Source organism: Lonchura striata, chromosome 9, assembly GCF_046129695.1.
Source record: "Lonchura striata isolate bLonStr1 chromosome 9, bLonStr1.mat, whole genome shotgun sequence".
Classification (NCBI taxonomy): Eukaryota; Metazoa; Chordata; class Aves; order Passeriformes; family Estrildidae; genus Lonchura; species Lonchura striata.
In genome coordinates, this window is record NC_134611.1 from 15,232,080 (window position 1) to 15,256,329 (window position 24,250).

At 37.2% G+C, this 24,250-nt stretch overlaps 1 protein-coding gene across 1 annotated transcript in view; it reads left to right on the forward strand.

The window, feature by feature from the left end:
* The window catches only part of ST6GALNAC3 (ST6 N-acetylgalactosaminide alpha-2,6-sialyltransferase 3), a 217,961-nt gene that overhangs the window by 34,952 nt on the left and 158,759 nt on the right, over positions 1–24,250 (forward strand). The gene's annotated exons all lie outside the window — the stretch shown is intronic.

Here is a 24,250-nt window from a genome sequence, read left to right on the forward strand (position 1 = left end):
GGTTTTGTTTTGTTTTTTTCTCACAGTGCTTGTATTTAGCCTGCAAACTAGCAATAATAGTTTGAATTACTCTCTTTTACATATATTACACTCCTTTAAGTTTCCCTTTTATCTTGATTGGGAAGAATTGAGTTCATGATTGAAATTTCTCTAATACCTTGCCATATTCTTCCCTTAATCTAAGTAATTAGATGTTCTGTTTGCATGTTGCTGTTCTACTCCTAGACTAGTGTTTTTCCCTTTTCAAAGGAGTTTCAAACATAACAGTAAGCACAAAGCATGGATTTTTTTCTTTTTTAAGGAGGAATAGATTGAAGGTTTTCCAGCTAGTTGGTATGTCAGACTGAAGTGAGTCTTCTTAAAAAGCAGCTTGCTTTTTCCTATTTGTTTTACATTATGTGCTTTTCACCATGAATTGCACCAGTTCTTTTTTGATTCACATGTCCTAAATCTCTATTTTATATTTTCTGATCTGAGGCCCAGGCATGAGAAACAATCAAAATGTTAATGCAATTTTCAATTACTTTAAGCCCAGCCCTAGTGCACTCTTCCTAGAGAATGACCTTCATTTTTGTCCCTGCAGGGAAGAAATCTTCCTTAGGCAACTATAGGGCATAATATGCTACTGTTTTTTAAGCAGAATTCCCCATTGATTTCTTCAGGGAGTTCCACTTAAAATGCGACATCACGGCAGAGCTCAGTCTGGTTACATACATCAAATGGAAGGATGCAGTTCACATACATTTTTGAATTTTGTGTCTAAGCTGCAGTGGCCACTAGAGGGAATGAGAGATCTCAGACGCTTACATTTCAAAAGAAATATTTTTTTCTCTGGTTGTTTTTAGATTAATCTCTAAGAAATAACTGCTAATCTATATTAGCTTATTTTTTTTTTAATTAGAAGAAAATAAATCATGTGCATAAACGTTAGTGATTCTTACCTCCACTGTGTGTTTTCTAGCTCTTCAACAAAAATCAGGTTGGTCCCAGAAAAAGATTTGCAAATCATCAGTACAAAAATTAAAAATAATAGGGATTGTCGTTAAAGAGATGTGTTTCTTCTGCCCCTCTGAGAGCTCTAGAGCTACTGGCAAAATACTGGATTAGTGCTGCAAACTGTGGGGGCCTTCACTTTCAGTACTGTCAGACTGTTTATGCCAGCTACTAATGACTGTAGAAGAGTAGGCATTTTATGTTACTGAAAAATCTAAATTGCATTCCAGACAGGTTGACACTGATGCTTCAAAATTGTGGGTTTGCAAAATGATAATTCCTAATCTCAATAGAAAAGAGGTGTCAGATTCAGTTTTACTAAGGGACTGATTGTACTTTGCATTTTAACTCTAGAATGCTACAGAAACAATCTACTCTTTTTGGCTTTAAAAGTATTTTTCCTTCACTTTTTTTTTTGTCTGTAAGTAAACACAGTATACATAGCAAATGTGTTCCTTTAAGTTTCTAATTACCCATTCTCTGTAAGCATGACTTAATTTTATACAACCTCAATATTTTCTTTGTCTTAGCTGTCATTAATCCTGAATATGCATCAGGAATTGAGCATGAGGATGTTTGAAAGAGATTGGTGCTCCAAGAAATGGGGTACTTCCTTTGAGGGGGGATTGAAAAAAAGCATTTTCTGGATTACTGTAAGATTCACTCAAGTCTCTGCGATTCTTTGTTTGAAAAACTGGGAGAAAATATAGAAATATTACAGTAATTTAGTGTTTTCCGTGTATTTCCACATGTATTTCCACATAAGGTAACAGAAGCACATGTGTGAGTAGAAATGGCAAGATAGTTTGAAGTTTGTCCTTCACATATCCAGAATGCTATTAGGCTAAATGGTTTAGGATCCTAAAAATAAATAAATTTAAAAAATCTGATGTGTAGTTCTACAACATTTATTGAGGTTCATATGAATTTCAGTCCCACATGCTCCAAAGGATAGACATCTTAAATGTGTAATACAGCTAACACAAGTCAAATTGTTTAAATATCCCTTTTGAAGGGGGAGGAGTAGTGATATTGGTGAGAAAATCCTAATAATGAGAGCTTTTGGGGTGTTTTGATAGCAGCTAGTGTAATCATGAAAAGTGGTGAGCATGCTGTTATAGCCTTTTCAAGATGAATAATGTTACACTTAAAAAGAGGCTTAGGATGAATTTACTGATAAAGCAAGCTTTTATAAGGTCTTCCGTATATACAATACTTACTGGCACTCAACCAAATTATCTAAAAGAAATGTGTGCATGCTGTAAAGTAAATAACTTTAGGCTGTCTTATGACTTTCAAAATACATACTAATTTAAGAAGAATAGATCTTGGTATCTTTTGTCCTGAAATAACTGGCCTAACCTTAGTGTTTGTACAGTGTATATTTGGATCACTTGCGAATGTTAACATGATCCAAATTGTTACACTGTGCAAACATTTACTAAGGCAGTGTGAGGTAGAGTCTGGAGTTTGATGGAACTCAAAATGCCAATTAAAGATGATGACTTATTTAATGCCAACAGGCCATACCCTGCAGTGCTTACTCAAGCAAAATTCTAATTGACTCCAGTGGGAGGTTTGCTGAAGTGAGAATGGCAGAGAGAGGAAGAGGCACGACCTCAGATATTACTCCAAACATCATAAGGGGCAGCATCTTGTATTCCCTGGCACCAGTAGTGAGGAGCCTGTCTTGCTTACAGAGAAAGATTGAAAGAACAGGGATTTCTCTGCCTGTCTGGAGCTTTCTGCAATTGTAGCTCACTTTAGGGAATATTTTTGGTGAAAGCTGGCTGTTCATTGAAAATTGCAAGTTTAATAACAAAGAAATAACTCATGATCTTCTATGTGTTTTCACAGATGGACATGGGATGATGAAATGGAGGGTAAAAGGGGAGATGGCATTAAAAAGTACCCACAAAAGTAAAACTTTAAAAGAATCTGGTTGTTTTTTTATGCTCTAGAAACAAGATACCTCAAGAAAACAAAGTAGTAAACCAACAAAAAATGTGATTCCCATCTCTCTTAGGCTTTATTTATGCTCTTCTGGTTCTCCATATCCTTCTTACAGAAGTGAGGAAAGCCTCTTCATTTCATTGTGAGTTAGTAAGGTATCAGGAATGTCATCCAAGTGATATTCTGTTTGCTGTCCTCTGTCCATTGTTTGACAAGTACTTCGATGGGCTTTTTGAACTGCAAATAAACTATCTGTTGAAGATTTTGATTGCTACTACTTGAGATGTGTTCACTAGACAGACAAGTTGGAAGGTGTTTCTCTGGCTTTGTCACTGGAGTTATTCCTAAATGCTTTTGACAGTACCAAAAACCCTAGAGAGCAGACCTGATTGATTACTATTGACTGACAGATTAGTTGGTTTGTTTGGGTTTTTGCAGGTAGTAAATTACTCTTTGTTCAGTGTGCACCTATAAATTACAGTGGTTTAGTTACCTTTATTTTTAATAATGTTTTAATTTAGTATTCTTCTTGCACAACTTTAAAACTGCTGCATTTAAGTCAGCAGAACAACTTTATTGCAGACCAGTACACTTTAAGAGGTGGGTGGTAAGATGTTAAAAATAGTAAGACATACTTCTAGAAGTTCTGCAGCCTAAGACAGGACACTTTAATAGACTTGAATTTTTATATCTACATATTTTTAAATGATAAAAGCTTAAATGTGGACATTTGTAATGGATTATATAGCTCTCTAGTAGTCTTTGTTTTACATTCTCCACTTTGTCCCCAGAAAACAGAAATGGCTTAAGTATAAGGGAGAAATGAAAAGTTGAGTTTATATGGTCCTCTTGAAGACCTTTGCCATTCATTGTCAGAAATACTGGGTTTTTCTACTAATTTACTGTATAATTGTGAGCAAATTATATCTTGCTCAGATTTACCATGTTTGTGACTTTAATTTTTTAGAATTCTTGAATTTTGCTGATTACCCTGTGAGATAAACAGATTATCTATTTAGGGAATAAAAACCTGGTTTTTATGTGCAGATGCTGTTCCTGTAGTGGTGGTATCAGCTGTTGCCTTGGGTGGTAGAGGATTTAACCAGTGGCATGGTCATATCAAAGGGACAGGAAAGGCCCATGTTCAATGCAGGTTCATTTTTTTATCCTTTCCTGATCTCCATACAAGAGGAAAATTGGCAACTCTGCATTGGAATGCTGAGCATTAAGTTTAGAGAAGGAGCAAATATAAACAACATCTCTGTTTTTATAGATCATATCTCCACCTCTGTAGTAACTTTCTAGTATTGAAGCTATCTGAAACTCATTTACCTTTGATAAATGTTGGGGGTTTTCCTCCTCTTTGTGATCTTGTTTCTTAAATGACAGGTATTAAAGAGGAGTGTTCAGTTGATTTAGAGCTCTTTACTCAATGCCATCTGTAACTATGCTTAAATCACTGGAAATTTTTGTGATAGATTTTGACATCAGCAGTACTGTATTTTGCAAGAATTATACTCTAGTAAGACTTTGTGCTAGATCACTGCTAAGAATGAGAAATGTGTGGTTACCATAAATTTTTTTTTTTTCAGTAGTGGTGTGACACTCCATTGTCATACTCCATTGTGACTGTGACAGTTGTCACACTGCCATAGATCATGGTAATAGCAGTAAATAAACTGGACCATAACCCTGTATAGATTGTGCTTGAAATACAGTTCTCATACAGATGTACCCCTGCTCCCAGACAGCTGCTTTAAATGATGCCATGTATTATGCAAGTCTGTAACATTTACCTGGCTACATTTAGGTTTTAGTATTTAATATGCTTAAAAGCTAGTAATTTTTTTAAAGTATGTCTAATTCTGTGATTATTGTTAATTAGTAATTTCTTTTTCTGTCAAGACGCTTTTTTAATAAAGGTGGTAGTTTGGTCTTGTTTTTCTTTTTTACTTGTGATAGGAAATTTCCATGGACTATTGAGAATATTCTCCAAATCATAAGAGATCCTGCTTATATTCTTCCATGGAGTTTCTTTCATAAGAAGAGGTCAGTTTTGAATTTCACAGTTTAATGAAATCCAGCACTATCCATATACTGCAGGAAAATACAGTGCCTTGCTGATCACTGAAAACAAAAAATCCCACCCCATATGGAAATTTAAGTTCACTTCAGCATGTGAACAGACTCTCACCAACAGTAGGTAGTACTTCTTCAGTGTTTCCTTATCAAGTGCCTTCTACTAAATAACTGCATGTCTTCTAAAAAAAAAGGAAATGTCAAGGCAGTAATTGCATATAGGCCTTGTATTTAACGTGATAGTGGTGTTTTTGTTCTGTTGTGTCTTTTAACATGAAGTTGTTAGGAGAGCTGACAGCTATTTTGGTGGTTCATAATAAGGAAATGTTTAATGTAACAGCTCTGGTTTTGTAGATCAATTTTTCTATTGAATTTTTGCATTCTGTATCTGAAAATTTAATTTATTGTATCAAAAACTGATTTAAATAGACTTGCAGTTCAGAGCTGACTTTGATCTATCTCTGACTAAAAAACTGAACAGCTTTATCTTTCTATCATTTTATTTCACAGAAGTGTAATAGTTTCAAGTGCTTGAAAACCACAGTGATTTAAATATTCTCTTTCTCCGTATCTTTTTTGTTGGTTTCTGTAATTTAACAGTGCAGGTGAAATGATGAAAACTGTGCAGACTTCAAAATTTTTTTTTAATGTTTGACTTAATTGTAAACTGTGTGAGATTTTTTTGCCTTTGGCTGTAGCCTTTAGTTTCAGTTGATTTCCACTCGTGTTTTTTGTGGAGGTTGTGTTTTGAATGCATATTTAAATACTTATCCATGTGCATGGGTGTCTGCAGGGCAGGTGACTGCTGCAGTCCTTTTGCTGACATTAGAGGCTTCTAGTGATCCCAAAATCAAGGCCATTCAGAACCCTATTCCAGGGCAGGAACAGATGTTTCTGGGGACTAAACTGTACCCACTTAAAGCATGATGATTGGCCAATATTTTATAAACATTTTTTTTTTTCTCTTAATGTTTGCTTCTTGGTAAATATCTTATGTGTGGCCCTTATAAAAGGTGTACTTGTTAAGAAAAATGGCTTGAAATGAGTTTGTTCTCCTGAAAGGCTGCCTGTTTCCAAGACCTGTGCCAACTGAAACATGTCCTACTAATTATGACTGTAGGGAGACCAAGCAAATTAAAGTCTGAACTGTGCTTGTGGCAGTCATTCACTGCACAAGAGGAAACACATGGAATTTATTCTCATTATTACTTTCACAGCCTGGATGCTGGTGGCTTTTCTCTTTTGCTCTGGTTGTGCACTCTTGCTGTTTGAGCTGTCCTATTGAACATCCTTTTATGTTCCTTAGAGATTGTAAATGTTTGTTTTCTACAGTTGTTTGGTTTAAAGAATAATAATTATATTTGCTTTGTAGTAACTGTGCCATCTAATCCATATTAAACAGTGCAACTATTCATGCAGACTAGTTTCCAAGGAAACGTCATCCCCTGAACCCCTCCTGGAACTTTAGAAAGTGAACTCTCTTACTTTAATCACACCCTATTTTTGCCATCCTAATCCTGAACTCATATTTCCAACAAAAGTACAGCTTTTTAAATGTTTGCAGTGCTGTTGTGAAGTTTATCATGCACCAAATGATTCAAGATATGTAAAAGATATTGGAACAAATTACTGCTTTCATTATGACAGACAGCAGATGAGTACATTACACTACTTAGTCTCAGCTTTAACTAAAATACTGTGATTGTTTTCTGTCCAATAGTTCTGTAATTACTCTTTTTTTATGTTCACTGTAAGAAGGCAGCATTTTTTTAATTTCTTGAAATGGCACAATCAATGTAAATGTTGCACATTGTTGGGAAGATGATCAATTATTTCATTTATGTACCTATGTGAGTGGAATGGTGGTTTTGTTGGGTAAAATTCAGCAAAGATACTTTCTTATTGTTTTGATTCTATTGCAAGATTTCCTGAGGTAAATTTCTAGAAGTTGAGCATATTTACTGGAGTGCTGATAGAATCTAAACTTGTAATTTAAGGAGTGTCATATTGCATCCATACTTGGATCACTAGATATCTGCTTTGGCTTACAGGTTCAGGAAAAGAAAAACTGATGACTCAGTTAAAGATAGGCTTGACCAAGGTTTGGATTTGTGTGTGTGGAATTCTCCCTCCGAGGTTTACAAAGACCAGAACTGCTGCTGCAGTTTCACGCCTTCCTAAGGGTGTCTGGCCATTGTTGTTCAGCTGGCCTCCTGTTTCTGGCTTTCCAGCTGTGTTGGTTTGCTGCATGTGCTGGGTGGATTTTCTGGTGATCTGATGAAGTGAGGTGGTCTGCTCTGTGTTCATTGCTATGTTGGCCAAATTCAGATTAATTTAATATCAACTTCAAATAAATCAGAAAGTTTTGTCTACTGTACTGCCATCTAAGAGAGTCAGTAAAGACATTGGTGTCTAGACAACTTATATATTTCATTGGTTTAAAAAAGGCATAAAGTTAGTGCACTGATAAAAGATGAGGCTTAAGAGAACTGTGTTCTGAATTGGAAACTGTGAAATAAAGAATTAGGAAAAGAAGTTTTGTTAGATATTTTCATATTTCTGATGAGGTGTTTGGACTTACCAGTGTGTGCTGTGGCAAAATGTCAGAATTTTATATGTGAGGTATCAGACACTTTGTGCAGACAAGTATTTAATGACATACTGCTGGTATTTTTTATTTTATCAGTGATTTGCTTTTGAAGGAGCCCTCAGTGAAGTCACACATCCACACACAGATGCAGGCACAGAGGCTGCCTGAAGCTGTTGTACCTGTGACTGCTTGTGCCCCTTGGTGCATGGGCTGTGCTGGGCTGTGTTCCTGCTGAAGCCAGCTGCTGGGGATGGAAGCGTGGGAGGATCTGGGGAAGGAGGGGATGCTGCTCTCCTGGGATGCTGAAATGATCCCATGCCATCAAAAGAAAAGTGTTTTCATAGAGGTATTGCTGAGGAAGAGCTGGTACTTAAAGTAAGATGTCCTGTACAGACCACAGAATGTATCTGAGAAATGCCACTTCTTTGCTCACAGAAGTTTTAAGAAGTCTGTTAAAGTCAAACACACTTCTCCAAGGACTTTTTGCCATTGCTTTGAATTACTCCTAAAGAAATTACCTAAAGGGCTTGGAGAGCTGAGATGGTAAGGAATGTAGTGCAGAAATAATTGATCCTTTTGGTTTATTAGGTGTCCCTTTTGTGGAAGTTTTGTCAATAACAATAACACTGTAGAGATGTCTGTCTGCAGTTAGTCTGTAGCGAGATCAAACATTTCATGGGGCTCTAGCTACGTGATTTCTCCCTGAAGAAGGTGATGTATTATTTAATTTGTAACTAAGTCCTGGGACATCTTGAAGAACAGTGTTGTTATTTATCTTTGCTACTGCAGGCAAAAGTCCACTGATTATGTACAGCACTAGCTTGAGTTTGTGAAAATCTGGCTTGCATACAGTTGATAATGATTTTGGAATATTTTCAGAGCAGAATTAAATAATTAACTTTTAAATATGATTTGAAAGCCTAGCATGTTTGAATGGAACCTTTGAGTATGGCGTTTGCAGAGTTTGTGCTTGTAGTTCGTACAGAATTATTTGATTTATATGTTTTAAGAATTCATTTGGTTTTAGATACCAGCTTAGTGCAAGAAAAATATTTCCTCAGTCGGTACCAACACTCCCACTTTTTTCTCTAGGGGTAATAAAGGTTTGTTTGCCTGGAGCCAGTGCTGAGGTGTGTTACCTCACAATTAGCAAGCAGACTAACTCAGGGTTGCTCTTTACAACTGTTTGGATGCTGGAGAATTAAACTGATTCAGTGTTGACATTTAAAATGTTTCAGCCCCCCTGTACAAGAATCGGTTGCTGCAATTGGTATGCTGACTTTTCTGCATTAGTCACATTGTGCAAAGTAGTTTCTGATGGTTTCCTTTAGTAACCTTCATATGCTAAATTTAACCCTGAGTTCTGAGTATTTGATCGTACTGACCTTCACTTCAAGGAGGTTTTTTATTTAAGCTTCCAACCTTCCATCAGAGAGAAACACGATCGCCAATAAAAATAAAATAAACACCTAGTCCTGCACCCTCTGCTTACTTGAACAGAAGTGTTCATATACTGTGTATAGCTCTTAGTTGGGCAAATACAGGCAGCCTGCCGACTACATTTACATTTTAAAATTTACTGCAGTGAGGGTCATTCCAATTCAAAAGAGAGTATTTGGTAAATGAGTTGGCAAGCAGAATGACTGTAGTGTTTAAAGGAGCTCTGCCAAGAATTGGCTGAAAAATGTTTGTTGTCTGGTTGCACCTATTTCAATGAGAAGGGAGAGAAGTCATTTGGATTTAGGAGAAGAAAATACATGAGACTCCCTTAGACAGTGAAGAAACTGCCATATTCTAACATGTAGTTCCATGTGATCTCTGCATTGAAAATGTTAATGAAGCGAGGAGAAATTTGATGACCAATAGCAATCAAGGAGAAAGTGTCTATTGAGTGATGTAGCCATAAATGCCAGTTACTTTGACAGCTGCTCCATGGAAGTTCCAAGACCCTCATCCTAAAATGCCAGTTTAGTGTAGGCCATATAGCATATTCAAAATATGCTGTGAATAGGTCAGGACAATATGAAGGAAAATCACCCTGGAAATCCAAATCTAGTGAGAGAGCTGGGAGTTTATTTCTCTCACTGTCAATCATGGAATCGTGGGATGCCAGTATTTGTACCAGAGTGCTTGTCTCTTCATCTTCTAGCAAGTGGGCTCCAGTGAGCAGCACAGTCTCAGTATATCTGGTTCTTCACCAGAGCAGTTGAGGAAAGGAGCCTCTGGCCCAATATTTGTATGATATTTGTAACAGGAGCACAAAGAGACCTGTGTGCAGTTCAGATCTTACTTGTAGGAAGTAGAGACTGGAGGTAATTATTTACATTTGTTTCAGATTAGCTGTTTCCTGCCCTTCCTAAAAAAGTTAATATTTCCCTGTTTTTTCTTCTGTGCAGCCATCTATTTTATTTATTCCACTTTCTAGAAGGAAAAGAACAGTAGGAAGGAAAGAAAAAGCTTTTCTTTTTGAATGGAAACCTGAATAACATGGCTAAGGAGTGCATTCTCTTCTCATGGTTTATATCCAGATTAATCAAAGGGACTCTGGGGGTGAAAATTCAAGGCTCTTCTGGACTACCGAAGATGGTGTGGTCCAGAGGTGAAAAACCTCTCCAGAAATTTCCCTGCCACAGTCCTCTGCCACTTAGAGTAAAGGAGATTTAGTTCTAATCTGGCACTGTGTGATTCGGTTTGTTCTTAATGAGAGTTTAGCCTCACATTTTGCTCTGGTTTAGAGATATTTATATGGTCATACTGGCAAAATACGTGGCATAGTATTAAATTTTTAGTCAGGAGGATTGTTTTTTTATTCGTTAAAACAACGTAGGACATCTTTGTGAAAAGAGTTGATAAAAACCATATTTTCTTAGCTGTATTGTCCAGTCCTCAGGATTTTTATGCTTGAAACAGTTGCAAGTTAATACCTGGCAGTAAATTCTAAATCCGTGTGTGGTGACTGGCAGATTAAGCACTAGGGATTCCAGTGGAGATTAGACCACACGTTTTGAAAGTGCAGATGTCAGTACTATTTTATGTCACAGTGCTGAGTTTAGCTGCCTGATGTTTTGCATATAAACAGGGGCTATTATATCATAATTTGCTTCTTCTTTTTTTTCCTCCTTTTTTTTGGTGTCCCATTTTCTCATTTGAGTTGCTCCACAGTGGTGCTTTTGGCAGTGTTGATCCTCACAGAGATCAAGTGAAAACTGATGCAGCACAAATTTGAAAGGCAGTATAAGGCTGTGAGCCCACTACCTGAGTTAGGCAGGTGGCCTTCTGGTTGAATCTGAGAGAGGAAGAGAAAGAGCCTGGAGGATTTGAGAGGGACCTGAAGGCGGGCAATTTAGTGGCAGAATAAAAGTAGGGAAGCAGAGATGCAAAGACTAAATGAGAAATGGCTTTGGGAAAGTTGTGTCATACGCATGTGATACTTTTCAGAGCTCCCACCTTTCACCTGAGTTGCTCACAGTTTGCTAGATAATGTGTTTATGGGCTAATATCAGATGTGCTTGATGAGTATGCTTGTGAATCCATGTAAAGTAAGTAAAAGTCATAAAAAGTATTTCTGGCCTTGAAGCCTTAAAATCAATGTAGGGAGAAGTGAGTTGTGTGCATTAAACCCAGCAAAGTGAGAGAATGGATTCACTTTCACCAACTAAGAGTGCAGCCAGTTCTAAACGGAGCTATCCACTTGTAGCAGATCACCACCACTCATTGGTGTTTTCAGGATCTGCTGAACAGGAACAAGTGGCGCTAAAAAGTCCAGTAATGACATCAACACACTTATTGTGTCACACACGTGTTGTTAGTGACTCTTGTTGGCTTTCACTGCACTCAAGGGATGGAACAGTGCCCTAGGCAGACAGTGGCTTTGCATCACTGTGTTTAAGGAGAAATTGTCTCAAAAAAACTATTTTGCTCTGTTTGTCAGATGTTCTTTAATCTATACGTACTGGAGGTGTGCAATTAAAGGTTCCTTGGCCTGTTTCTTTCCTCCAGTGAACACTGAAAGAAACTAGCTTTTTTATGTAGAACTCTGCATGAATGTGATGATGATATTATATTTCATACATCATGGTTTCTAATAATTGCCTGCCAGGAATGAATTCCTCTTCTGCACTCTGCTTGTACTTCTTATGTATTTTGACTTTGGTGAAATCAGGGTTCCTCAGGAGCATCAAAACCAGGTTGTAGCTGACATCTGGATATGAAATAGGTCAGGTCAGTGTAATCTCCAGGAAGCTGATGCAGAGAATTCCCTTGCCTCTCTCGGCAGTGATTTGCTTTCAGACCTGTGATCATTCAGATTTTTCTTCTGGCTTAGCCTGGCTGGAGCTCTGGGAGTGTTTTATCTTTGTGTTGCAGAGATGTGGTTTGGCTTTTGGAACTGTCTGGACTTCCTTTTGCTCATTAACTCCGGGCCATTGCAAAGGCTTTGTGTAACACTGGTGCTTTGGCTTTTTCTGTCCTGGAGTTACAGTAGGGTAATTATTTCACTCCTAAATTGAAGTACATAACTTTCAGCTTAATGGAAGTTATTTGGGTGAGACACAGTTGTATGATATAGAGGTGAGTCTGGATCAGAGGTCAGAAAGGACGTGTGCCTTGCTATGCAGAAGGAATTATCGTTTTACAAGTCTCACTTTCAGCCTTCAGGTAGCTGAAATTAGGATTAGTCTTCCTCAAGTGGTCCCTTATGCTCAATCCTTACCATGAGTTCAAGGACAAAGTTAATGTTGTGCCCATGTTTTCTCTAGATTGAGATGTCGTCAAAAAATTATTATTTTCTTCCTGACTGCAAAGGAGAGTAACTCTTCCAGCAACTTAACCAAAAATATCTGCTAACCAATGAAGTAATTAGCAACAGAAGAGTTTGAAAAAGCTATTTGACATTTTCAAACAGAAGACCATAAGTCTTGCTTATTCCACATTGCTTCTGAAGTTGAACTTTTTTTTTCTTCTGGCACTGCAGAAGCAATTATCCTTGGTTAAGAACCAAATTGCTTCAAAAGGAGGTGGATCCTCCAACACGGAAATAAATGTTGAAGGGATAGGAAACAAAATAATTGCAAGTTCTGCTATGTTAAAGCTCTCAGAGCTAGTCATCTCTTGTAGTTGTGCTACTTGCAGGAGCTGGAGAACTTACTGGAATCTACTCTACTTAAGCTTATGCTTCTGCCTAAACTAATTTGTTTGGGTTAATTTTGGAAGTGTGGCAAGGGGATTCTTTTTCTTTACCTGGCCTTCCCAGACTCAGGGTTTCTTGCATAAAAAAATGGTATTTTAATATTATAAAAGAGCTTTGAAAGAGACTCTAAATTTCTCCACTTGTGGGATGCAGTATTTATTTAATCTACTACTTAAAAAGTGTTATTTTACACTAGATAGCTCTAGTGCAATGAGCACATTCCTGGGACACAGCCAAGACTTCCTGGTTTCCCTACAACATTTACAAATGCACAGAGGAGATCTCTGCATGATTAATTCTGGTTTTATCCGAGGCAGTGAAGTCCATTTTCATGTAAATCTTCTGTATTAGTATTCTTTAATAATTAGTGAGAGATGTGAACATAACTGTGCTGACTGATGAGTAATAAACTGTAGCTGCTTAAGGAGAAGACACGCGAGTCAGCAGGGACCAAGATGGGACCTTAGGCATGTGAAGCATCCTCTGTGCAGTTCAAGGGGGGCACAGCAGTGAGCTGTGGCACCAGCTCCTGCCAGCAGCAGAGGATGGAGCTGTGCTTGTGGGGCCCTGCTGCAGGGCCAGGCGTGGTGGCACAGCCCCAGTGGTGACATGGTTGACAAGGTCCTTCCCGCTGCACCCTGGCTGGAGATGGATGGCTGCTGTCGTGTTCTGTGAATGCAGCCACACTGTCCTGCTGGGAAACCCTCTCCTGGGAACCTGTCCTATCCTTCTGATTCCTCTGGAGAGGCAAAGCTGGAAAAAATGTGCCATTCATTTTGTTTGTCTTAATCACAGTTTAAAAATTTGTGTATTTATATAATAAACACAAGTCAAGGAAAGGTGTAAGAAATGGAGTTTTAATGGCAGAAAGCCTATCTGATTTTGAAGGTGTTAACCTTTCACAGTTTAATTTGTGTTGGGAACTGCTAGTGTGTTGCTGTTGAGGCAGGACAGGAATGAATAAAATCTGACTTGGAAGGCTGTGAGAGTAAAACTCGGTTTATTCAAAATACACTGCTCTTTTATAGAGAGCTTTGTGAGGACCAGCTCCATTGGTCCTGAAGTGAAAACAACCCACCACCATTGGTGCAAAGTGCTTGGTGCACAGTGATAGAACTTAACTATAAACAATGTGAATTACAAGAGGCATAAAGAATTATTTACATTCTTCTTCAGCTCTTTCCCAGGCTTCTGCCTGGTAGAAACTCTCAGTTTCTTTCTTTGACTGAATCTGAGACCCACGCTAGTGAACTCAATTTTTATTTTTTTTCTTAAGCAAGTCTGAATCTTTCCTTAGAGTAAAAAAAAAAAAAATTATTGATAGAATAGTATTTTAGAAAAATTTACCATTTTCTGTTGTGGACATCTGATCACGATGTCCTCTGAAGCATTCTCAGTTATCACTTGGTTTGTTATGAATAAATTTACATGGCTCTTTAAGTGAAATACATCATAGCCCTCTGCAATTTGTTTATGAATAACTTAGCATCTGTTAAACAGATTTGCTCTGCAATTTCAGTCATTGCTTTGAATGACTGACTGCCTTCAAATGTGGCTGAAGTTAGGCCTAATAATCAGCTGAAGTTAAGACTGATCTTCTACATACCATGGAATTATAGAACCATTAAGGCTGGAGAAGACCTTCAAGGTCATAGAGTTCAGCCTTTAGCTGATCACCACTGTGTTAACGGGATCATGGCATTCAGTGTCACATCCAGTTGTTTCTTGAACACCTCTATGCCTTTACACAAAGAAATGTAATATATATATATGTATTTTCTCCAAATTTTTGACTTCTGGTTTTGCTGCTTGTCAGTGTTGGGGTAATTTTACAATGCCTGACCATTTAGCCAGCAATCTGGAAGGCTTTTTCTCTATTGTGGTAATCTCTTTCCTTGTGCTTAGACTGGACACCATTGTGTGAGTTACATTTGTTCACTGGGCTCAGGTGTCTTTTGTTGACTAAGGTCTGTGAGGCATCCATTGTTCGTATTACAAAAGATGTGTGAATTAATATTTAGAGAATTTCTTGTCTCAGTGATAATTTCTCACTGAGGTTTAGCTACCACCATATCTAATTGTGCCTTGTGCCATTACCTCATAGCTCAGGTATGCAGGAGAGGAGGTCTTTCTGTTCTTGGGAACTTGTATTATTGGGAAGGAGCCTCATCCTAGAAAGGTGGATGTAAGCCCGAGTAAACTCTGTTGTACTGGATGGCAAGTCAGTTATGTATACCTCAGTCTTTTTTTCTTGACTTTTTTTTTTTTAAGCAGCTCTCTGGTGATTTATGATCTTTTCACTAGAGTGGTTTCTTGTCCTTGAACCAAACTTTTCACATGCAAATACTACTACAAGGCATTTATTTTCAATCAGGTGTGTATTTTTCTTCTGGTGATAGTGACCTTCACACACAAGGTACTGACTGTCCCTTTCATGGGATTGATCCTTCAAGCACCATCTCACTGCCCTTGTTATGTGATTTTTCTTTTCATTCACGTACTACTTCAAGGTGGGATGATTGCTAATAAGCTTCATGCTACCTCTGATGGCTGTATCAAGTTAAAAGAGACATATTCAGGCTTCATCTTTATTTTGCGTCAGCCTCATCTCTCATAAGAACACTTTGCTTGTTTTAGCATTGCCAGGAGCAGCCATCCACTTCTTTTAACTGAAGGCACTGATTGTATTGTCTCTCCTTTCTGGAACTTCACTCTTTGGTGCTTTTGTATAGAATTTTAATCTGTGTACTTCCTTCAGTTTTATGACCATTTAATTCAGTTTGTCTCACGGTAGCTTTACATTATTTTCTTGCATAATTCTTAGGAAATTTGCATGCTGTAGTGCATTTAATTGTTTGAATTTTTTGCACATGTGTCTCTTGCTCTATGCCTAGTGTTGTATTTGCTCTGAAAACAGGGCATTGCATTAATGTTACTCATGCAAAATGTTGTCTCCCAAGCCACTGATCCCTGTTCCTACCTGCCTCAGTGTGTTATTTGCTTGTCTGGAAGCTGTGATGTAATTATTTTCTGTTCCACAGTTAGTGCAAATGGCCCCTTATACTAACCATTGCATTACTGTCTTGGATATTGCTCTTCCTGATTTCCACACTTCTTTGTATTAAGTTTATGCGTGTTTTGTACTTCAGCATTTGATTTTTCCTTGTTTTCTCACATTCTGAGGTGCTGCATGAGTGGATTCCAAGACTCCAAGCCTTTACCACCTGTCATCTCTATTTGGATGTGATATTGCTCACTAGTTTTGCATGTATCTGTACATTTTTATAATAGAGCTCCTGAGTATTCTTACCTGTTTCTTGTATCTGTATTTCTCTTTATTAATCTATTGCATGTTACGTTATGAGATTTCATAATAAAATGACTTGGCCATTTCACACAGCTTGCCAACTGACCAATCTGCTTTTTGTCTAAATGCAATATTATGCTTTCTTGGTATATGACAGAAATAGTGGATTGAAAATGCTTCTGGAATTCTATGTGGGTGTTCCTGGTTTGTGCTGAAAGATCCAAATGCTGTTTGTGGCCTGTGGCAGCTATTCCCCATTACAGATGATAATGTGGCTGCTTTTATTCGAGTTCTCACTGTCGAACTTCACTGCAATTTTTCATTGTGATCAGAAGAGTTTCCAGTTTCTAACTAAATTCCTTTCATGTCAGTCTGCTCAGGAACATGTCTCTGGTCCATTGTCATGATTACTGTTTGTTCTTTGTGGGGGCAGAAGGGATACTCAGTATTTTTAGCTTCCAATATCAGGTATCTGAAGGAGCTAATTCCTTTGTGTCACCAACTTCACTGCAGGAAAATAAATGGGGAGGAGCCAAGGAATCTAACACGAACTTTTGACCTGTTTCTGTATTTTCCCATCTCTTCAAGCACTTTAAAATGGAAACCTGTCTAGATGTTGTCTCATATATATGAATATGCCATAAAACCATAGCAGTATGCTCATAAAACAACAAGCTTGAAAAGACTATTTCCTGTTAGGTCTGGCTATTTTTTTTTTTCTTTTTAGTTTATTTGTCTGAAAATGAGTTGGACAGAGACTGGTTACCTCATTAATGAATTAATAAATAATGAATCATTAATTAATACTTGTCTAATCCTTGGAAACTTGTGAGTGAAAAACTTGATTCAAGTTCAGAATTGGTGATAGTGATGGCCGTCTTTGTTCATGCCCATTTTCATTATTGCAGCTGCATGTGGTTTTCCCTCCTCACCTGTACTCCAGCACTTTTTCTTTGTGCATAACAGTTTCACCAGCTTGGATTTTAAAAAAGAATATGAATACTTTGCTTGGTTAGACCAATTGTCCATGTAGCCCATAGCTCTGTTCCAATAGCAGCAGCATTCCCCAACACCCACCATCACTGACTTTGGGATCTTGGAGAAACATTCCCTCCCCTTTATCATGTGTTAGTGGACAGATTTTGTAAGAATTTATTCTTTTTTGCTGTATGATATAGTGGTTGAAGCTTATCACTATTGAACTGCTGTTAGCCTGAGCACCTTCTCTTAAATGATCTGCTTTCTTTTGCATTTGATTAAATTTGCACTGCTCCCATATTTATGACCATTGAGTATTTTAAAAGTCAAATCTTCTTCTGCTCTTGCTGGTTATCTATAATGCTGGTATCCCACTTGAAAATGCTGATCCTAATTCCACAGAAGTGCTGGAACATGGTGTGGTTTCTGATCTCCAGAAAGGTCCAAGGTTTCCCAAGGAATTCACCCGAGTGAAAAGCTGTTTAGGTATCTCCTCATTGTGTCCCACTGAGAGGGCTGAGAATGCACAGATCCTCTGCTTGTGCTCATGGGCAAAAATGGGAACAGAAGAGATGTTGTTTTTACTAAAAGTTTACTTTGTAACCTTTGGCTTGTTTTGAAATTTAAAAGTTAATGATTTCTAAAATAATTTCCTGTCTTAATTAAGTAACCACCTTAGAGCTCACCTTAGATGTTTCTCCTTTTTTCTGTTAAAAAAGAATTAGTTGAGTTATGCTGTGATTTTCATCTTGGCAGCATCCTCAAAGAATCGTAATTGATCAGAGATGAGCTTTTTCCCCTCTCCTGGAAATAGATCAAATTAGTTTTAATCAAGTAAATTCAATTTTGTTGTTCTTCTTTTTGATCTTAAGAGAGCAGTTCCCATTAACTCAAGTTTATCTAAACTCTGTGGTTCCCTAGGGCACATACATGACCTTCTGTGTTAGAATTACACTTGAGACTAACCCTAGGAGTCTGCTTTGACCTGAACCTGTTTGTGAGAAAGTCTCTTCTGACTTCTGTGAGTGATCTGGGTATCATAATTTTCTGCCCTTCTAGATACATATCCCTCTCATTTTAAATAATATCTTCAATAGTGTGTTGGATATAAACTGAAATTGTCTTCTCTCTCACTGAAAATCCTTTTTTTAAACCTAAGCTTTTAAAATAAATATCTGTGTTTCATAAAGATGTCTTGGTGAAAAAGCCTTATTGATGATGCTGCAAAATTTGCACATAGGTGGAAGCATGTAAATATCATTCATAATTCTGCATTTGTCCTGCTACATGTACACAAAAAACTGTATTTTAAATATATTATTGTAATGCTCTGGATTGTAAAGTAGAGCTTTCTAGTAATCTCATTATGCTAAGGCTTTATCCATCTAAACTGAGGTGGTGCTAAAAACCTTACAACCTTAAGAAGCTAATTAAGGACAAGAACCTCTTGGTCTTGAAATAAAGATCAAGGAGCACAGTGCTTGTTCCAAGGAGCTTAACAGCAAACTTTATATACATAATTCCAATAAAAAATGGGTGTACACTGTAAATTCAAAGTATAAATTTCCCGAAAAAACTCTTTTCAGACGTATACAAATATTTCAAAGAGGAGGAACTCTGTAATATATTTACTATGAGTTTTTTTGGTTGGTTTTTGGGGGTTTGTTTAGTGTTGTTTTGCTTGACAGAGAAAAAAAGTATTTTACATTTACTAAAGAATATTTGTTGGACATAGTTGCTTCGTCCTGTGCAAGCATTTAATATTGAAGACCTTATTTTCTAGTTTGGTCAGATGAGTTACACACTCTCACATCCCTAAGCATGCTGGCATAGGCAGGCTTTGGTTTCTACAAATGCCGTTGTTTGCAACCTTGAAAACTGCAGGTTTTTTTGTTTTTTTGTTTGGGGTTTTTTTTGTTTGTTTTTTTTTTTTTTTTTTTTTTTGTTAAAATGTCCACAAATAAAGATCATCTCTGGAATTCTGACAGAAGAGCCAAAGGGGAGGCCAAGCATGGCCAGAATGATCTTACTGTGATTGGAAGCTGCCAAAATCTTTGGCTCATCATTGGGGGCGAGGGGTGGGTTGGAGTGGTGTTTTTTGGTGATTGACATTAAAAGAATTAAAAGCTTTGGGAAAACTTAGAAATCAATTTTGGCTGCATCTTTTTGGGAGCATTTGCAATCAACACATTTTTAGCAGCTGTGTGAGGGAAAAATCATCCAACCTGAAACAGTAGGGACCCGAATTAGTTTGCAGTGATGTGCACACAACACAGAAATGTACTTTGGAAATGTTACATAGGAAGTGAATAGCTTTGGGACACCTAAGCTTTCATTCCTGAGAGGGGGGAGTCAGAGATGATCCCCATCTGTTGGCCCAGGGATTACAACTGCAGTGATTATTTGCAGAAATATTCTGTAGTAGCAACCAACATCTATTGATTATTTCTCACACATGTAGTGTGGATTCAGAGAGCAAGATGAGCAAATCCTTGTTTTCCTTCTCAGCAGAAATGTCAGGGAACAAACATTGGCTACCTTTACCAGAATTTCTGCTAGCTAAAATAAAAATCTTTAAGGGAATTGGAAAGCTCTATAAACTAACTAAAAAGACATGTTAGTGGGTTTGTTTGTTTTAAATAAGGCTTGTTTTATAGTTACTATATATGTCTGTGCACAAGTACAATTTTTTTTTGTGAAAATTGCGCATAACAAAGTTGGAAATTGTGTTCAAACAACATTATTCTGGTTTTACATTTTATTGCCCTTTCATTTCGCTGTACTGTTACACAGCAAAGAAAGAAATTATATTAATTAGTTTATGGTATGTAACAGAGGTATTCATGGCATGGAAGTTAAAGGTAATCCTAGAACTGATTTTTAGATAATAATTATTATTATTTCAAGCATTTTGTCTAGCAGTAATGGACAGTAACACATTAGAAAATTATGCATGATTTTTCTTTAAAATTTAAAAAAGGTATTTAATGCTTTTTCATCAATTAGCAGCAGGAGAGCAAATTATAGTTATATTAAACTGTGCATGCTATATAAATCACAAATCTTGTTAGCAAAGAATTAATATCATAACTGGTAATTTAAAAATTGCCTTTAGCGCTGAATAAGGATTGGGTATGTACATATTTTAATGGTCTTGAAGAAGTAAAAATAGATCTCTCTAGAAGAGAGCGTTCTGGTGGTAGTGAAATTAACTCTCTGCTCTTTTATGAAGTAGCAGTGTCTGTCTTAGTTGTGTAATGGCAATGTGCTATAGGAAAGACTGTCTATCTTTTCCTTGATTTATGGTACTGATTCTAGATTAAAAACCAAAAAGATGTATTTTTAAATAATGGCAAGACTGGATTGTATCACCAAAGGACATAGACATCTAGTTTTCTCACTTTTGTTGGCAGTTCAGGTACAGATGCATGAAAACTGCATGACTTCTCAGACGTGGATTAATAATAAGGAAGTCAAGGAGATTTTTTTCCCCCTCCAGCATATCAAATATGTTTGGTATGTTTCTGAGACAACAGACAAATTGCAGAGTTGCATGCTCCAAGACTTTCCTCCTGCTGGCTAATGAAGTAGAACAAGACATAGAAGAAAAATACACCTTTTTTATTGGTTTGCTGTATCTCATTAATTATCTTATAGATTCTTTCAGTGTACTGACAACCTCAAAATGGAGCCTGTGCAAACAGTAAAATGTGGTTTGCCGTGTATGTGGGGTTCTGGGGGTTTTGTTTTTGATTTTTGATTTTTTAATTTTTTTTCTGGGAGGGCAGGAGAGTAGCATTATGCATACCATTAATATAAATTACAGACAGCCCACTTAACAATGGTGACATTCAATCCAGTGTTCCCTTTATGGTTATACTCAGTCAGTCTTATTTTCTTGCTGGCCTCATGTCCATCCTTGTCTGCTCCTCACAATAGATGGAAAATACTATATGAAGAACACTTTACCTTCAAAAATGGTTTTAGTGTGAGTTTTAGCATGTTGTATCCTCTTTTATCCGGGTCAGTTCATGCTGTTTTACTTGGGTCATTTCATATTCTCATATATTTTGAGGTCTTCAAGAGCATTTTAAGACTGTCCTTCCTCACTGCTGCTGATATCTTTGGTCCAAGAGAAATATGTTATGCAAGTATTTTGCTGCTCTTTTGTAATAATGCTGATAATTACTTAAAGACTCTTCCCAATTTGTTGCAGTTAGGCTTGATCAAAGACTGATATAAACAGACATTATGGCTGGGCACTTGTGTTTATTAATCTCTTACAGCTTAGAGGACTCAATTAGAAGAGAGGAACACATAATGATTGTGTGCATTGCAGAAGAATAAACCAAATAATTTCCACAACCTCTTTAATTTTTAAGATACTTTCCATTTGGTTAACAGATGTGTTCTGTGTTCTTCAAGCTATTTCCCATTCTGTTTATACATTTTTAATGTTTCTGTAAGCCACAATGTGTAGAAATTAGATGCAAAATTCAAATTCATGTTCTGGATGGCTTTAAAGGAAGAACTGCTATTTTTCATGTCTCTCTCTCTTTGTTGTTTTCACTCTACCTGTTTGTTTTGTCATTTGGAAGGTGTTTAATGCAGCCTTTGGAGGGATGAGAGATAGCTGTGAAGAAGGATTAACCTTACAGTGACTTGCACCTGTTTTCTTTGTCAGCGATAAAGAGGTCCATAATGCAGACTGTTCCTGCTAGAATTTCTGAGGTTTAGTGGGGGAACAATGAAAGGGAAAAAAATCTCCCTAGTATTGTATCAATCCCAGACAGCCATAATGTGTTGTACAGGGTGGATGGCATTCCAGAGCAGAAACAGTATTCTTAATAGATCATTTGAGGAAAAAAATAGATATTTAAAATAAATTTTTGTGTTACACTGAGAATTTTCCTGTATACATGGCTGTGATGTATGAAGTCAGTTCTTGGTGTGAACTTGTGGGACTCAGCAGAACTTTCCTGAAGCAGCATACAAGAAAAAAACTGGTAGTGTTGGAAAAGACATAGATTTTTAAATTTCTAAAGTAAGTGGATTTTGAATATTAAATTAGGTTGGAATAAGATTATCCTAATTTAATTTTAACATATTCTGTAAAAAATGTTTAAAAACCTATTTTCAACTGGAGAAGTTGTTTTAAACATACCTTTTTCTGTTGTTACCTATTGTGATAGTTCATGTTCTCTGATGCCTTTGTGCTCCTCCCTGGCCTGCAGCAGGATCTCAGTGTTCTGTCCCCAGGTTCCCTGGGTGTGCAGACACTTGGGCTGAGCACCCAGGTGGGATGTGTAGGAGACAGTTGCAACTTCTTCTGTAAAATTCTTTTTTTTGGGAGGCAGAGGAGGGGACAGTTAGTATAAAACTATTCTGGCCTGTGCTGTACCCATTTTGTATGAATTTGTTCTCTTTGCTGTCTGTTGCGTTAGACACAAAGGTATTTCTGCTACAAAATTTGAGGTCCCCACCACCTAAGAATTCCACAAGCATCACTGATCCTAACACTGTTTAATAGTAAACACTTTGGACCAAAAGTACAAAGTTGACTAACTCACAGAGACATAAGTGGAACTTTAGTATTAAAATATTTTTTTGGTTCGGGGTACTTTTCTTTGCTAGACAGCAAGTGTATAACTTCTATTTTTGTTATTTTTTTTTTATTTTTAAATGTCAGAACAAATGTTGATAAAGGATCCTCATTCAAACCATAGATAGTTTTTCCTCATTTTTTCCCCCCCTGAAATTCTCAGCTCTAGATCACTTCTAAAATATCATCAGCATTGCATTCTCATCACAAGTGCCTCATCTGTTGGTCCACCTCTTATATTTTGTTTTCAGTTGATAACAAGACCAAAACTGAGCATAGGATGTAGCCCTACATCCCTCCTCCGGGGGAGCTGCCCAGGGCTTGCAGGGGGGCTGAGGTGTCACCTCACAGCCTAGCAAGTGCAGTGCTGGAGCTGCCTGGGGTCCCTCCTGAGCAGCATCACCTTGGCATTGCACTCAGGCACTTCTCCATCACATTGCTCTCAGAAGTGGTCAGATCATGTTGATTTTCTTTTCCAAGTTTCACACCTTGCAGTGTGTGACTGTTCCTAGAACATCTAATGATGTGGAGCGTGATTGATGAGCCCTCGCCAGAGCCATATTCCTGTGATGTAGATGATGAGAGGAGATTTCTTTATTGCCTTCTAACTTCATCTATGAACTCATCACACAGAGCTACACTGTTTGGGGTATGGTCTTTTTTATCTAATTTTTTCCTTTTTTACTTTTTTTCTTGAGCAGAGATGTCTTTGTGTGGTTGTGGCATTTTTTCAGGTTTTTTTAATTGTTTATTTTAATCTAGTCATGCTACCTTAAGGGGGAAATGAATTGGAGATGGTTGAATAAGTCGAATAAAGTGATTTGAGAACTGCTAGAAAACATGGAGGAGGAGAGTGTCTTCTGCTTCTTTGAGTCATCTATTCTCCCAAAACATGTGTGGCTATGTGTGTTTCTTCAGACATGTGATTTCTTTTGAACTACTTTATAACTAAATTTACTGACAGCATCAGCCACCAGAATAGGTTGACCTTACAGATCATCAGTGTGATGACACTGTTATTTTACAGTCCCACAATAAAAAACTGAGGCAAGGGGGTTTAAATGATACTGGTGAGGACAAACTGGCACTGGCAGTTTTTGGTTACTGGTCTGCAGCTTGGGCTCATTGTCCCTTCTGAAGAACACTTGCATGGAAGCTACCCAGTGATCCTCTGTTTTAAAAATCCTTGTTTAATTCTGCTGAAGGTTAATAAAGCCTTTTCTATTTGCTGAGTTAAAAAAAAAAAGAAGGCATAACAGATTACTTTATTGGTACACATATATTATAGTTCCTTTGACATTTATGTTTTCCATACTGATAGATGAATGATTTCTGTGCAAGTAAATCAATTGCACCAGAAGTAGTAGCACCAGGGTCTCCCTGGTCTAGAACAACAGGGGTTTTGAAATATTTTGAAATACAATTTAACATGTTTTTCTTCTAGAAGAGTTCAGTGGAGTTTTTTGCTCCTAAAAAACATAACAATTTTGGAACCTGGTGTTTAATGTTGACATTCTTTTAAATTTCAAGGACCTGCTGACCTTACTTGTGAAGAGTAAA